Here is a 14,412-nt window from a genome sequence, read left to right as displayed (position 1 = left end):
ACTCAGAGAACATTCAACTTCTTTTCCAGCCACTGATATTAGTTGATAGGGCATTGCTGGTACTTGTCTCACAGGGTCTGATTTAGGTTCAAGATTTGAATTTCACAGACTTTTTTTTTTTCCCTGGAGGAGGGAAAGGTATAGAATTTCATGTCAGAAGCAACAGGCTATATCTACCCTAGCTAGAGTAAATAGCCACAGATGATACTTGTGAAGTTCACAATAATATGAAGAAAAGTACTCACTTTCCACCTTTGTTGCACCCTTTTATTTAAATATGGCTTACAACTAATATAGAGCATATATCTGATTTGACTGGAGCTAAGTAGATAAATTTTGATGAGCACTAAATTAACACAGTATTTAATTATTATTTTCAGCTCAGGAGATGCCTGTGAACTGCCATCATTCCTTCCTTATAGTTGTTATTGAAGGATAGCTTTTCAGCATTTTTAGATTCAATGAATTTGTGAGGAATACTCTACATCTTAGACATGTTACCCCAGTGTCACTACTCACGCAAAGTCATATGAAGTTGTCTCAGACAACAGTCTGGCACTCATAATAATATTCTTCGTAAAATCTGCTTCCCACAGTTCTGGGCCCAAAATGCATTTTGCGCACTAGACCAGTATAGAAATGGTCAGTTGCAAATGCCTCAGAAATATTAGTTAAAACAATGACTGAATATTCATAGCAACTGTCTTTTGCATAATGTTTCTTTTTACAATAAAATTTTATTGTCTCTTTATTTGCTGACATTCCCTAGTGACATGTCAATGGTTCTGGGAAAAAGGCCTTTAAAAATATTGGTGTTTTTCTGTCACCTGAAAGTTCAGAGCTACAAAGTCTTTGCGCAGACAGCCTGGCTTGTTGTCTGTTGTCACTTGCTTCCATTTATCTAACAAATGCTGTGTTATTTAGGTTTGTCACAGACTCTGCTTCAGTTTCCTTTCACCTTATGATACAACTTACAGCTCCATCGCAGAACTGTTTAATGGATTGCTCAGCATCATTTCTCTCTCCCTTGTCCACACAGTGTGGGGGAATGTTTCTGATCCATTTTCCTTGCAAGGGACTCTGTAGCAAAGATAAATCTTATTGTCATAAAGAAGTACTTTTGTCAGCCTTCCTGTTGTGACTGAGTTGGGTGGCTGTTCTTCTCAGATGTACCCCAGCCTGTTTATTTTCAGCTGCTTTCCACCTGACCTGAGCACATGCACTTATTTCTTTAGTGATGTTCCATCTGTACAGATGTGAATACTGGATTTTTTTTCCTGTGGAGCTCTGTTTTGGTTCTGTTTTTTTAGGTTCATTCTTGCACATTCTGGACTTCATGGTCAAATGCCTTGAAAATTCATTTTCTCAAGCCTAGTCTGAGATTTCATTGGAAATATTGCATTGTGTATGTAATTACACCTTCTTCCTCAAGATCACTCAATAATTTATACCCCATTAGAATGTGTTTCTATAGGAAATCATGGTTGCTTGACCAGCTCAATTATACTATGTGTTCCAGAAGAATTTGCTATCATAAAACTGCATAGTAAAGCATTAAAAAAAAGCTGAATAATCCAAGGATAGCTGGACACTTTATATAAATTAAAGTAGTAATCCAACAGTACATAGCATCAAGTAAAATGTATCCTAGCTATATTGGTATCTTCTACCCCTACAATAGAAAGAATGGCAAATACTGTATTAAACTATTCTAATGCTTCAGCCATTTAACCTTTTTGTAGAGTATGTATTGCAAGCACCCTGTGTTCTGCAAGAAGGTAGCTGGTTTATGACAGACCGTTTTATAGCTTTTGTCTAAAAACCATTCATGATTTACAACTTTTTTTTTAATGAAACCATTTTATTTTTACTACATCAAAATAGTTCATAAGCATCTAATAGCAGACAGAGGAAACTGGGTGACATTATACTAAAGGTGCCAGTAACTTTATACTTTCATGTATACTTTCAAAGAAAAGACTTAAAAGGAGCTGGAGAGCTCATAAAGGATGTGATGTATTTTGGACAATTGTACTATTCTTATCCCAGGAGTTTGAGAGGATTGAATTTGATTTCTTGGGAGGTGTTTGATAGTGATTCTCACTGTGATTCCTAGTAGTGGTGTTATGGTCTAGTGGTCTAGATCCCCAGGAGCTCTGCCTGCTTTGGCTCAGTCAATGGCACATGAAGAGCCCAAGTGCACATCTTCTGAAGTTCCAGAAGAAGTAACAATGTGATCGCCTTCCTGTGGAAAAAAAATGGCAGACTAAAGTTCACAACTTTTCCAGAAACAGTGGATATATTATTTTTCATTATATAGTTGCTGCAGAGGCTCAAGGAATTTAAAAGGAGGAAAAGACAGTTGCAAATATTACACTGAACTGGAGAGCAGTGATAAGAAACTGATAGAAGAATGTGCCTTCCAGCTGCAATTTGAGGCTGCCTACAGAAATCCTTGTGAATTCCAATTCCTTTCCTTGAGCTAGAAGAGGTGCATGGATTAGGAAGCATAATTCCTGTAGGCAAAGGAAGAAAATGTTTGCCACCTTGCTGCTGCCTGTGCTTATCTCTCTCTTATTATTCCTTCACAGTATCCTTTTCTTCAGTGATGCATCACCTCTCCAGGTAATAAATCATAGAATCTTTGTGGATAATGTCTTCATTTTGCATGGCAAACACATACCATAAATCTAGGTGAAGCTTAATAACTGGTATATGGCATCCTTCTTCCTGTGAATGGCAGAGACAGAGGATCCCATTTCCACTCTGCTTTCCTGCTGGAGGAGAGACAAAACTTGTTGATCAACGATTTGGGTATAACAGTGATTGATATGAATGCTGTAAAAAAGGCTAGGGAAAAGAGATGCTAATACTGACCTTACCACTTCCCCAAATCCTACTGGAATACTCCACATTGGTCAAGGTTTCTAGAAGAGGATGACATTGGAAACACTTGTACTTTGTCACTACTTGTGTACCAGCACTGACCCATGTGTTCTGCTTTCAGAACTGTCATTGTTATCTGGCCCTGTGTAGTGTTATGGAGACCTACTAGTCTTGCTTTACCTAGACTACTGTTGCACAATGCAGATAGATCTTGTAATGACATTATTTCTAGTGAGCAAACCGGCCTCTCCTCTTTCTAACCATGCCTGCATTGAATATCTAGCTTCCCTTCATGGAAGTCCTAAAGAAATGAAAGGGCTGTAATGATGAAGAGTGGTCTAAAATGGACTGGCTAATTCTAGAGTTGGCTAGACTAGTAGAAGAGTTTTCCTATAAGACATACATATGGCATCGGCATGTTCCTTGTCCCACCCTGGCTGCCTGGGTTATTTTTAGCAGCCAGATACTCATTGTAGTATGAAGTGCAGGATTACAGAGCCATAAGCCCCAAAGTGGAACTGACAGCTCTGAAACAAAGACAGCAGAAATTTTCTCTGAGCAGGAGTAGTAGTATTAGGCCCATCATATGTAAGGTAATTATAGTGTAAGCTAATGAAATCAGATGCCAGCTTTGCTGATATAACTAGCTTCACAACCTCTAGCCTTCCTAGCATAACACAGAATAATTCATAATGGGACTGCACAGAACTTTTCAATTAGATTTTAGCAGTGGAGAGAGTTATTTTAGCTAGGTAGAAGCACGCAAAGCCTGTAGGCTCAAACACATGGTAATTGAATAAACAAACTCAGGCTTTTGCTATCACAAAAAGAAATTAAGGAAGTGTAAAAGATGTAAGAGTCTACCTTTAAAAGACACCCGTTCAGCTGAAATCATCTAACTGCACTCCATTCAAAAATCACAGTTCCAAATGAGGGGAGAGGTTGCCATTTCTCAGAAAAACTCTCATTGGTGAGGATGCCTTCAAGTGAAGTTTGTGAGTGCAGCTATAACTTTCAGATGGTACAGATGTCAAAAATGCCTGCAATGCATAAAAAAATTGAATGCTAATGAGTAAGGAGGGATTCTGAAGACAACTTTTTCATGGATACTACCTTTATTAAAGGTGATATTTCAGCATTTCAGGCAAGTATCAGTGCTAATCACATGAACCCAATATAGCACAGGCACTTGTGTTTCTGCATGGGTTTTATTGTATCCCCGCCCCAGCAACTGTTTTGCAATGCTTACTGCAGCCTGCCTGCCAAAGGGTATTGAAAACAGCAGCTAAACATTGCAGTAGCTGAATTGTTTCTGGGCTAGTGCATTCAGTGCGTGAAAATTTCTTCCTATCTTTGTGGTGGTTTTCGCTCTTTCCTGACAGTGACTACTGCTAGGGATAAAGTTTTTATTCCCTTTATCTTTCCCATTATGATGGAAAATCTTTCCCAGGGAAGATGACTTGTTCCCCAGCCAAATTACTTCAGCCAAACATCTTTGATTCAGGGCTTTTATTCTGGGCTTCAGATGCTTTCAAGTAGCAAATCATAAAGGAACATACCGGCATGGCTGAGTCTTGGCTTGCTAATGGATTTGAAGAGAAAAAGAAGAGAACAAATTCAGGACTTCATGAAGGAAGGAGAAGAAAGTCCATAAATGCCATTTCCCGACTGTAATGGTATACTGGAGAGGAAGCAGGAGCGGGTTTGTTTATAATAGTTTTATACTATTTTTCAGAAATTGTTTATATATCATTCTCCCAAGTGGAGAAGGTGGCATCACACTAAGAAAGGAGTGTGGCCAGTTTGCAAGGAAACTCATGGGACTTTTGGTGTTGGCGTCAAAAAGGGAGAAGAAATTATTTTTACCTTCTGGGTTTGAATAAGACTTGCTTATAGTGAAATAGATTTTGCAGTCCATCCAGTTCAGTCAGTACAAAATGAACTTAACTAGCCAGATTCACACCTGGAGAATACACCTTGTGCTAGAGGGAATCTTCATCTGTGTAAAGCTGATGCAGCTAATTCTGTTATCTCTTGCTTTGGATCTGACATCTGTGAAGTTTCCGCTGCTGGAGCTACATTCTCTGGATGATTGGGAACAGGCTGAGACAATAGGGGAGGAAGGAAGAGTCGAAGGAGGATCAATACTATTCTGCTTTGCCCCATCCTCGATTAGCAAAATAAGCGCACAAGAGCACACTGGCTTACACTTAGTATCCTACAGCTCCAAAGCCATGCAGATCCTACTCACATTACTCCTCTGATGATCATATCTGAACCATGAATGTCATGATACATCTAGTCCATTTGATACTTCTGTTTTTCTTAGTTATTGTAAAGAACAGACACATTTTCTTCAGCGCAAGGAAGAGCTAAAGTCCTTTCCCTGGTGGAAATGGCATAGGGCAAACTGATGATGTAAACTTCCAAATGCTGTTTGATATCCAGGCACTAAGAGGATGAGAAAGCAGATTTCTTCTGTAGAAAAGCAAATGCTAATTCTGCTCTCCTCATAAAATAAAACAAAATTTAAAAAAATCCTGTCTGAGAGAGATCCAGAATATTATATGCTTCACAGGAGTGAAGAATTATGAAGTTCAGCTAAAGTGCTGACAGAATAGTTTATCACAAGGTAAACCACTTTCTTTAGATAACCCTTGCTTTTTAAATTCCTACGCATGCAATTATTTTCCATTTGAGGACATTTAAAAATAAACCATCAAACAGGATATTTCCAAAATGACAAAATCCTGAACAAAAAGGACAAGATCCTGAACCTGAAATTCTGTAAAATACTATTTGGCCCATAGATTGAATAAAATTTCTCTCTACCATTCTCAGGTCTTGAATTAAGTGGTAGAGTATGAAACTGGCTATCTACATGGACAATGTAAAAAGGCCCCAGAATTAGTCCTACGGCAATCTAAACAGTCATGTTGTCCCAGAAAATTTGTTACCATTGTATGTTTAAAGCTTCGATCACAGTGTTTGATACCACTCCACAGAGAATTTCCATTTTAATTTCTTTGCTGCGGTGTGGGATTTTCTTTATAATAATAGTTGTGGTTACATTTAAATCATTCTATAAAAATAAAAGGGATGTAACTGGATAGGCACGAAGTTTGGCAGCACACCTTCTCTCATCAGTCGTGATTCAACAGTCATTACACTGAGTCCTGTAGTTAGCTGAGTGGATCTGTTGCTATTTGGTCATTGAAGACTGTAGTGCATCATCATCATACCAAATTACCAACAACTGACTGTTTTGTCCAACACTAGGGAACTGTGAAAGCTGTTTACTTCTTCTGTATATTGTATGACACTGTTTTATATAGTTTCTTATTAAATCACACACAGACGTCCTAGAATGCATAGTGTTTTGATTACGAACTTAGGTAAGAATTTTGCATTTACTTGTGAGACTGTCATGGGGAACAACGAAATCATCAGAAGTGCTTCAGGCAGCCACTGTATAGCAGTTTTCAAACCCAGAGGAAAGTTGTGTAGTTTGTTATGCTAAAAGCGGAAAACACAGATTTGATAACTGGCCAGACTCTGAATTGCACATGTAGGTACAAAAGATGCATCACTTCTGAGTGCTTTGTTTGGGAGAGAACTTTGCACAAGTGTGAAGGCAAAGTCAGTTTGTTTCCCAGAAATGGAAGTGGACTGTGGAATTATTTCCATTGATTGTAACTCAGACATTTACATTCTCTTTTTTTTTATTGCCTTCCCTTTTGAAGGATTGATTTCAATAAGGGAAGCAGTACCAAGAGAAGATTGGCTGTATTGAATTCACATTGAACTGATTAAAAAACATGGAAGTTATTAGAAAAATAAACATATTTCCTTTTCCATTATGCAGTATTTCATCAACAACTTTATTAGTTTAATATACTGTCTGAGTAAAAATGACAAGGAATATTATTTAGCATCATTGGAGAATAATTTTGGCAGCTGGAGAACATGTTTTTATGTATGCAATACAGTTTACAGTTAAATATGGTTTTTATGAAAGAGATCATATAGTTTTTCACCTTATGTGGAAAAGAATGAATAGTGTGAGGATAGTCTAAATCTTCATAAAGAAGCCTAATTTTGTTTACATTTTTTTCCGGATTATTGTAAAATCTTAGCTACTGATTTAAATCTATGTAAGGGTTATTTGGACCATAATCAAGTGATAGTCTGAACAGGCAGATACTAGTCACCATTTCCATTTTGCAAAGTTAGTGTTCTTGCACTGAAAAAGGTGCTGTAGCTGAGATGAGAATCTGTTTTGCAACTTACAGAGTAAGATAACTAAAAAAATAATCAGGTGCAGTACACACTTCCAAGAGAAGGCCTAATTGATTTTAGAATCAGCAGTTCCTGCCTGTGAGTTGGAGCAGAAGCTATGCCTCAGTAGTGCAGTCAGCATTGCCTTCTGGAGCAGTTGATGGGAGATAAAATAGAGGCCCTGAGCACCTATGAATAATAGAGGGTTTGGAGCCATTTTTGTAAGAATAAAGCATGCGTCTGAATTAAATTCCCTTCAATATTTTGTTGGGCATATTAATTCTTTCCCTTCTCTTCCTTTCACAGATGTATACTGTTGCAATCTACTGTTAAACAGCTGCAGTGGATCCTGCTCTAGGACAGGTAAAGTAGTCCCAGATATTTTACCTGCCTCTTCCAGGTGTTATGAGGTTTAATTAATTTATGTTTCTATATCACATTTAGGTCCTTGAAGAAAATACAGTATAGGGTTATATTCTCTGCTTCATTCCATTACTGGCCAAGCAGATTGCTTGGAAATGCAATTTGGTACACACAGGTGGCACAGCCTTCTGCAAGCTCCTTCATCTGTGTGGTTTCCACAGGGTTAATATTTTTCTTTCTCTTTGAAAATTTCTTAGTAAAGAGGGAAAAGGAGAAGGCAGGTCAGAGACATGCTTAATGAAAGAGATCTTCAATAAATGAAACCGTTCCAAGGAGGTTCCACTGTATTGTCCACTGTGCTGATCAATTATGGTATCTTTTTTCTTACGGACACTACTCCAGGAATAGATGATGGGTTAGCACAAATAAAAGTACTGGTAGAATTTGGTATGCAAAATAGATGTGCAGAGATTGCTGGTCATTGCTGTTCTTTTTTGTAATATCCCAGCAAACCTATTCGAGCTAATTCTTAAGCACACCATAATCCATTTATGTTTAAGTAAACTGAGAATTTCCTGTCAAAATCTGTATTTCTGATGGTTCACTGTTATTTATTTATTTATTGAAATTTGCTGCTCTCTATGGGAAATACTGTTTTCATGGAAACCAAAAAATGCACATCCAAATGTCAGTTCAGTTGAGCTGTGACCTTCTGAACCAAAGAGATTTTCACTCTTTGGTTCATTTTGGTTTTATCATCCTAAAACTTTGGGTCACACTGGTGTAATTTTTAAGCAATGTCACTATGAAGATTGAACAGTATGGCTTCCTGATTCTCCTTTAGATTAGAGATCAAAAGACCCTTTTATAACCTTCTTGTCCCACTCCCTCAACTTGGGGTTGGATCAGGAATGTGAACTTCTGTTTCATCATTCCAGCTTGTTCCTTTCACTTTCCATACATTTTCCATTGTTGAGACTGTTATTGGTTATTAGCTGACTCTATTAGACTGGGGAGATGAGACTTTGCTGGTGAAAAAAGCGTAAAGAATTGAAATGACAGGGTTGTACCAGTAGTGTGGTGGCTGCGCTAACTCCAGCTCAGTTGTAGGTTGTGCTGTAATATTACAGATGCCTTGTTGTGATGCAGTGAAATTAGATCAGTGCCCATGGGCCCTACCACAGAACTGTGAAACAACACAATGTTTTCCATGTCTCTGTACCAAGAATATACACTAACTCTGTAGAGTGACTGAACTGTTATGTGTTACCCAAGAAAAAACCATCGTATCTGCAAAGTGCATTGACAAAAATTCAGGCAATATTTTACCACTAGTGTTGTGTTACTACTGCTTTTAATAGTCCAATTTGGGATTATTCAGGGTCTAGCACAGCATTTGGAAGCTGTGAGCTCAGAAACAAGCTGTGCATCAAGTATAATACTGAGCCAAGGTCTGCACATGTCTGGGGGCAGAGTGGGGTCCTAAACCTATATGACTAATAGCTAGAGGCATCATTCGTTTACATTGATTTCAGTGCAGATTCTGGGCTGTGTAGCTGAGCAGAGTGTTGCACTATTTGGGCTGCTTCTCTGAACTGGAGCAGAAAGACTTTACTGAAGAGAGTTGTTATGTACTGCTGTCTTGGGCATCTCACTTCTCAGCAATGCCTGTGTTTAATAGCTGAAGCCTTCAGTTAAAATTCCTTTCCAGGTTCTTTCTCAATGGTAGGAAAACCTGCCTTTGGCTATATTTTTTGCTGGAGACAGTCCCAAGACAGCATAATACCTTTCTCTTCAGACTGTAGGACAAAACACTTTGCTGTCATAAGCCTGACCATTTTCTCTAATGTAGAAGGACCTTTCAGTGATTTGGACCAGCTGAACAAATGACCTGTAAGTTTAACACCAATACTTGTTTTATATATCTGTATACATTAGCAGTTCAGATCCAAATATCTGTTCATCTCAATGTTTGAAAGCATCAGTCTCACACCTATTTCATGAGTATCTTCTTCATACTTTTGCCCTTCACTAGTGGTACACAGTGCTTGCATGTGATCCTCCCAACTTAAAAATTCATATATTCAGTTAAGCATTAGGTTTGGAATATTCATTATCATTAGAAGATGAATAAGGCCCATAAAAGTGGCTTTTCTTACATAATATAAGTATTTTTTCCATCAGTACAACTGGGTGCTGAAGTTTGCTGGTTCAGAGCAGTAACATAGATTCTGCACATCAGAGGTGCTGGGGGACTAAAATGACTGGTTTGCAGTAACGTGGGAAATGAGAAAACTGCCTGAGGAAATTCAGGCTAATTTAACCTCTTTACTAATTTGTTCAAAAACCAAAGAGTTAATTAGTGGAGTTAAGTTTCTGGTTGGTAAGAAGAACACTTCTTCTGCATAGACAAATGACAGCATACACCACAGATTTAATTAAAGAAAACAGAGATAAGTTCTGCATTGTATGCTAAAGTAATGTTTACTATAGCAACTGATTACTCCGCAGACAGCTTGTTATTTTCTTTTCCAATTTAAAGTGAAGATAAGAAATATAGAAGGATGATAAATATTTGATCTGAATTGTACCTTTTAGGGAGGCGACTGAAAGATATTGAGAACACTTATATAAGAAATAAAGCTGCAAAATCCATGGGCAATGTAAATTGGCATATTTCCATTTGACATTACTGAGTGTTGTTTTACACCAGTGGAGAATTTAACTCCCAAGAGCGCTCATAAAAAACTTTGGTATCTTCAAACTGCTCTGTGAAGAGCTGGACTTTTTATATCAGTGTGCAATGGCCTGATAAATCATCATCCATTTCTTCTAAGAAAGTGAGGGAGAAATGATCGGAAGCAGCACTGTTTTCTCTGGAAGAAAGCTGTAGGGCATAATGAAGAGACAGTATCCTAATACTGGTCAGTCCTCATCTTTTCAGAGCCTACAGGTTTGTCATTTCTGCAATTGTTGTAAAAGGTTCCCTCCTCCATTTCGGTCTGTTGGTTGCATGTAGTGTATAAGAGTGGGCTTTCTGCTGAGGTGGTAGTTTGGGGAACTGTTCTGTCCCAGATCCATTGTATGACTTTGGCAAGCTACAGTGCTACTGTGTGCCTCAATTTCTTCACCAACATGCTCCTTTTAAGCTACCCTTTCTCTTTCCACTATCCTTTTCTTTTTGAAAGGCGAGAGACCTTTCTGTAGGCGAGAAGTGGTCTGGTGTTTAAATTCAAATGATTTGCACTAGAGCATTGCCTCTGCCAGGGACTCTCACGTTTCACTCAATGACTGGATTATTCTGTCCATGTTAGAGCAGACTAAATGTAAAACAGGGACAACAGAACTTAGTTATTACCAAATCAGCTGGGAATAGGTAGGACCACAGCTTCGCAGCTCCACAAGATGCTGGGGAGTGCAGGGCGGGGAACAATTTGTGTCTTAAAGTTAGCAGCAGGAACTTAGCGCCCTTATCCTGGTGCAGCGTGTACTTCATGATCATGCAGAAAACACGAGCTTCAAGTGCTGCAGGAGGTACAGAGCTGTGACTACTGCTGGCTCTGTGCACTGCTTCTGAAACATGTACCAAGCGCTCGCTGGAATCTGGAGTGCTCAAAGCATTCAGCTCACGTTTCCAGTGTAGCAGAGCAAAGCCAGACTTTACATGTGTCAAGTTTATACAAAAAGAAAACTGGATTATGTGAGCTTCATTATTCTTTTATTATTATTATTAATGTGTATGTATTGCATGTAATTGTGGCATGAGCTGATGTTAATTAATTCCAAATAACCTTTTTAACTAGAAAGTTTATGTTGTATTTCATTACTGCAGTAAGCTCTGGCTTTCCAAGTTTCCTCAAAATGAAACAATTTTCTTTTCAAGTGTACATCACCGAAGTCAAAGAGACATAATATACCCAACTGTATAAAACAGCCTGTGGCAACTAGGTTAGAGCTGTCAGTTTTACACATGGGGTGCCTGACAAACATATTATACATACAATTCAAGGCTGACCTTATACTGCACCTGAATTTAAATCTGTGTACTGCACAATGCTTTATATCCTAAATAGGCTGTTAACACCCTCTTGCAGCCCTTCCCTTTTATAATGGGGATGTAACTGCAAGCTCTAAATTGTCATGAGCAGCAGCCAGAAGGTAACACCATCAAATTAGTTAATTTTAACATAAAGATGCCAAATCCGTGCTGCACACATTTGAAAAATACATTTTCTTTTAAGTAGTTGAGTGCTTGCAGATAAGAAGAATGTTCCATAAAAATTCACCACGTTTCCCAGTGTTTTAAAATGTCTGCAAAACACATGGGATAAGAAAATGGTCAGTTTACAGGATTGGGGACCTTTAAGACAGAAACTCAACTTTAAAAGAAGCTCAGAGACTGAAAAATTATTTCAAAGAATTTTTTCTCCAAATGTTGCTGTACGGACAGCTATATACAATGGGAAAATAGTAACAATCTCTATAGGTCATGGTGTTAAGATGCACCTTCTCCCAGGCTATCGCACACATCGTGGGGCTGCGTGCCCAAAGTCAGTGTGCAACTGGGGAGACGTGCCAAACACAGCAGTGGACTCCCTGCTGATTCAGAGGTGGCGAGCATTTTGTCCCTGAGCTTTTGCAAGGCTTGTGAAGACACTTTCTGGGCAATAGGCTACAGGTGGTGTATGTGGAGGGGGGCTCTTGTTCATGGAATGTGGAGCCGTCCTAGCTGAAGTAACTGGGGAGGGGGTGTGTGTGTGTGCGTGTTACTAAAACCTTTTAATCCATCGGTGAGATAATCTCCTCCAAACTAGAAATTCCTGGTTCTAGTAGTTTGGGGATGCTGAGATGTTAGCCAGTGCTTTCAAAGGGTGTAGCACAGTCATTTGTAGAGGATGAAATCCAGTGCCAAACTCCTGATGACTTCAGCAGGGTGAAATTTCTACTGTAACTTTAATGAGAGCACAGATATGTATGGCCCACAGAGCAAACCAGTGTGCTTCCTCTCTGCTCATGTGCTGGGGAAGTAATAATTTGCTTCCTCTCTTATTATGACTGGAGGATTTTCAAAGTCTTTACAAGGGACAGTGTAACTGGAGGCAGTGGGGGGGCGGGAGGGGGAGATCGGTGGGGAGGTGGGAAAGAGGAAGATCTGGGCAATTTACTACAGCTCAGTGTAAACTTCTGTAGGGTATACATAAGGCTAAAAAGGGAGGACAGATGTTGAGGCTGATGCTTTGCCACTGCTCTACACGTAGGCAATCAGGCATCTTTTGACTCTCCATCCCCCTTATGCCTCAGCCCCAGGCAGCAGTTTTTCAAAGCTCAAGTATGTGTGGATTCAACATGTCTCCAAAATGGATTCTGCCTACCTATGGTCACAGAGGGAAACTGGTTTTCTAGAGTACTTCTAGGATGTTTGTGATACAGAATTTAAACACTGCCTGTCTTGAATGCACTGGCACACTTGCATTTCATTGTGTCACTTATTTAGGGACAACTGGGGCAGGTCTAGAAAGTGCTTCAGGTTCTAAGTATTGTTATGGCAGATTAGCACTTGCTGTAGTATCAGCACATCAGTCCCGCAGCCTAATCTATAGGAATGTGGAAGGAATCACGGAATCAAAGGGGGTCCATCTGCCTACTCAGTCCCTATGGTGTCTCACATCTCTGTAGCCCCTTCCCAGGAGATCTGGCCCATTAGCCCAATGCTGTAACACTGCACACTCAGTAGCTATGTCCTTGCTCAAAATGCAAACAAATTCTGGTGCTTACTTTACAGCGGTATGTCTCTTCTCTTATCTTTCATGTGCTTGCTGCTGCAGAGCTGTGCTGTTTGCATGTCAAATCACCCCCTCATTTCTGCTCAGAAGAACAACAAAAATTTTTCATTCAGGCAAGACTAGCTCAGGAGAGGTCCAGAGCAAGGAGCCTGATTTCAGACTGACCCAGGCAGTGGGAAGGTTCAGATCAAGATCTCAGCCTGAGCTCTGTAAATCAGACTTGGCTTTTTAGCTTGTTTCCAATCTGCACAGAAGCTGATTCTGTCTGGCTTCATGCCCTGTCTCTGTGAGCTCCTACCATGCCTGGCACCTTGAGCAACAATAGAAAAAACATTGCTTTTCTTGGCGTAAACAAATCCTTTTGGAAATGTTTTCACGCATTTCAAAGAACTGTTTGGAAGTATCCCACTTCAATCTGTAGACTCCCTTTCTTATTCTCGTACATGCTCCTGTTGAGCACTGCCACTAACAGGTACCATTTCCTTTTAAATTCCTTTGGAAGTAAAATCCTTAGGATTACTGGTTTTGTTTCCTTTGATTTGGGTAGTTGCCACTCTGACTCATGTCAGACTTTAAAAAACTGACTGCTATACTTGCTAGAGCAAAGGGAGACTAGGGCATGGTGTAGCATGTATGTCGTTAATGAAATTATTTCATACTAGTGGTGCTTTACTAACAAACACTAGTAATTCATTGAGTGGATTAGTTTCTATAATTGATTGCCAACTTTCTTAAAAAGCTTGTGCTCAGAAACTTTTAAGCATAAGACTCCTCCTCTCCCTCCTCTGGAGACATCTATCTTGTATGCATTATGAAATGGGCACAGCCTATTAAGGTATTCTTCCCTGCTTGGATATGACAGATACTCTCAAAGGAACTAAACTCATTTCTGCACAATGTGCTAGAGACCTGAAGAAGTAAACTATAATTTGTCTTCCCTGAATAACACTTCTTGGTTCAGTGCCTAAGCTGGATCACCTTCCCATGAACTTTGCCTATGGATGTTTATCTGCTGACCCAAAGCCATATGAATTTATTTTCATAATATACAAATCATTTTGTAGATAATGTTGAAAACAAACATATTATTACTGATTTCCTA

General features: G+C 39.2%; 1 protein-coding gene across 2 annotated transcripts in view; it reads left to right on the top strand.

The window, feature by feature from the left end:
• TAFA1 (TAFA chemokine like family member 1) overlaps positions 1-14,412 on the top strand; it is a 348,473-nt gene that overhangs the window by 14,732 nt on the left and 319,329 nt on the right. For both annotated transcript variants that reach the window (XM_069811893.1, XM_069811892.1), the window contains 2 exons: positions 2,592-2,625; positions 7,471-7,527. The gene's annotated coding sequence lies outside the window, so the exon portion shown is untranslated. The remainder of the gene's footprint in view (positions 1-2,591; positions 2,626-7,470; positions 7,528-14,412) is intronic.

The sequence above is a fragment of the Haliaeetus albicilla genome, chromosome 24 (assembly GCF_947461875.1).
Source record: "Haliaeetus albicilla chromosome 24, bHalAlb1.1, whole genome shotgun sequence".
Classification (NCBI taxonomy): Eukaryota; Metazoa; Chordata; class Aves; order Accipitriformes; family Accipitridae; genus Haliaeetus; species Haliaeetus albicilla.
The sequence above is the reverse complement of the archived record's forward strand: the minus strand, read 5'-3'. Positions and strand labels throughout refer to the sequence as shown.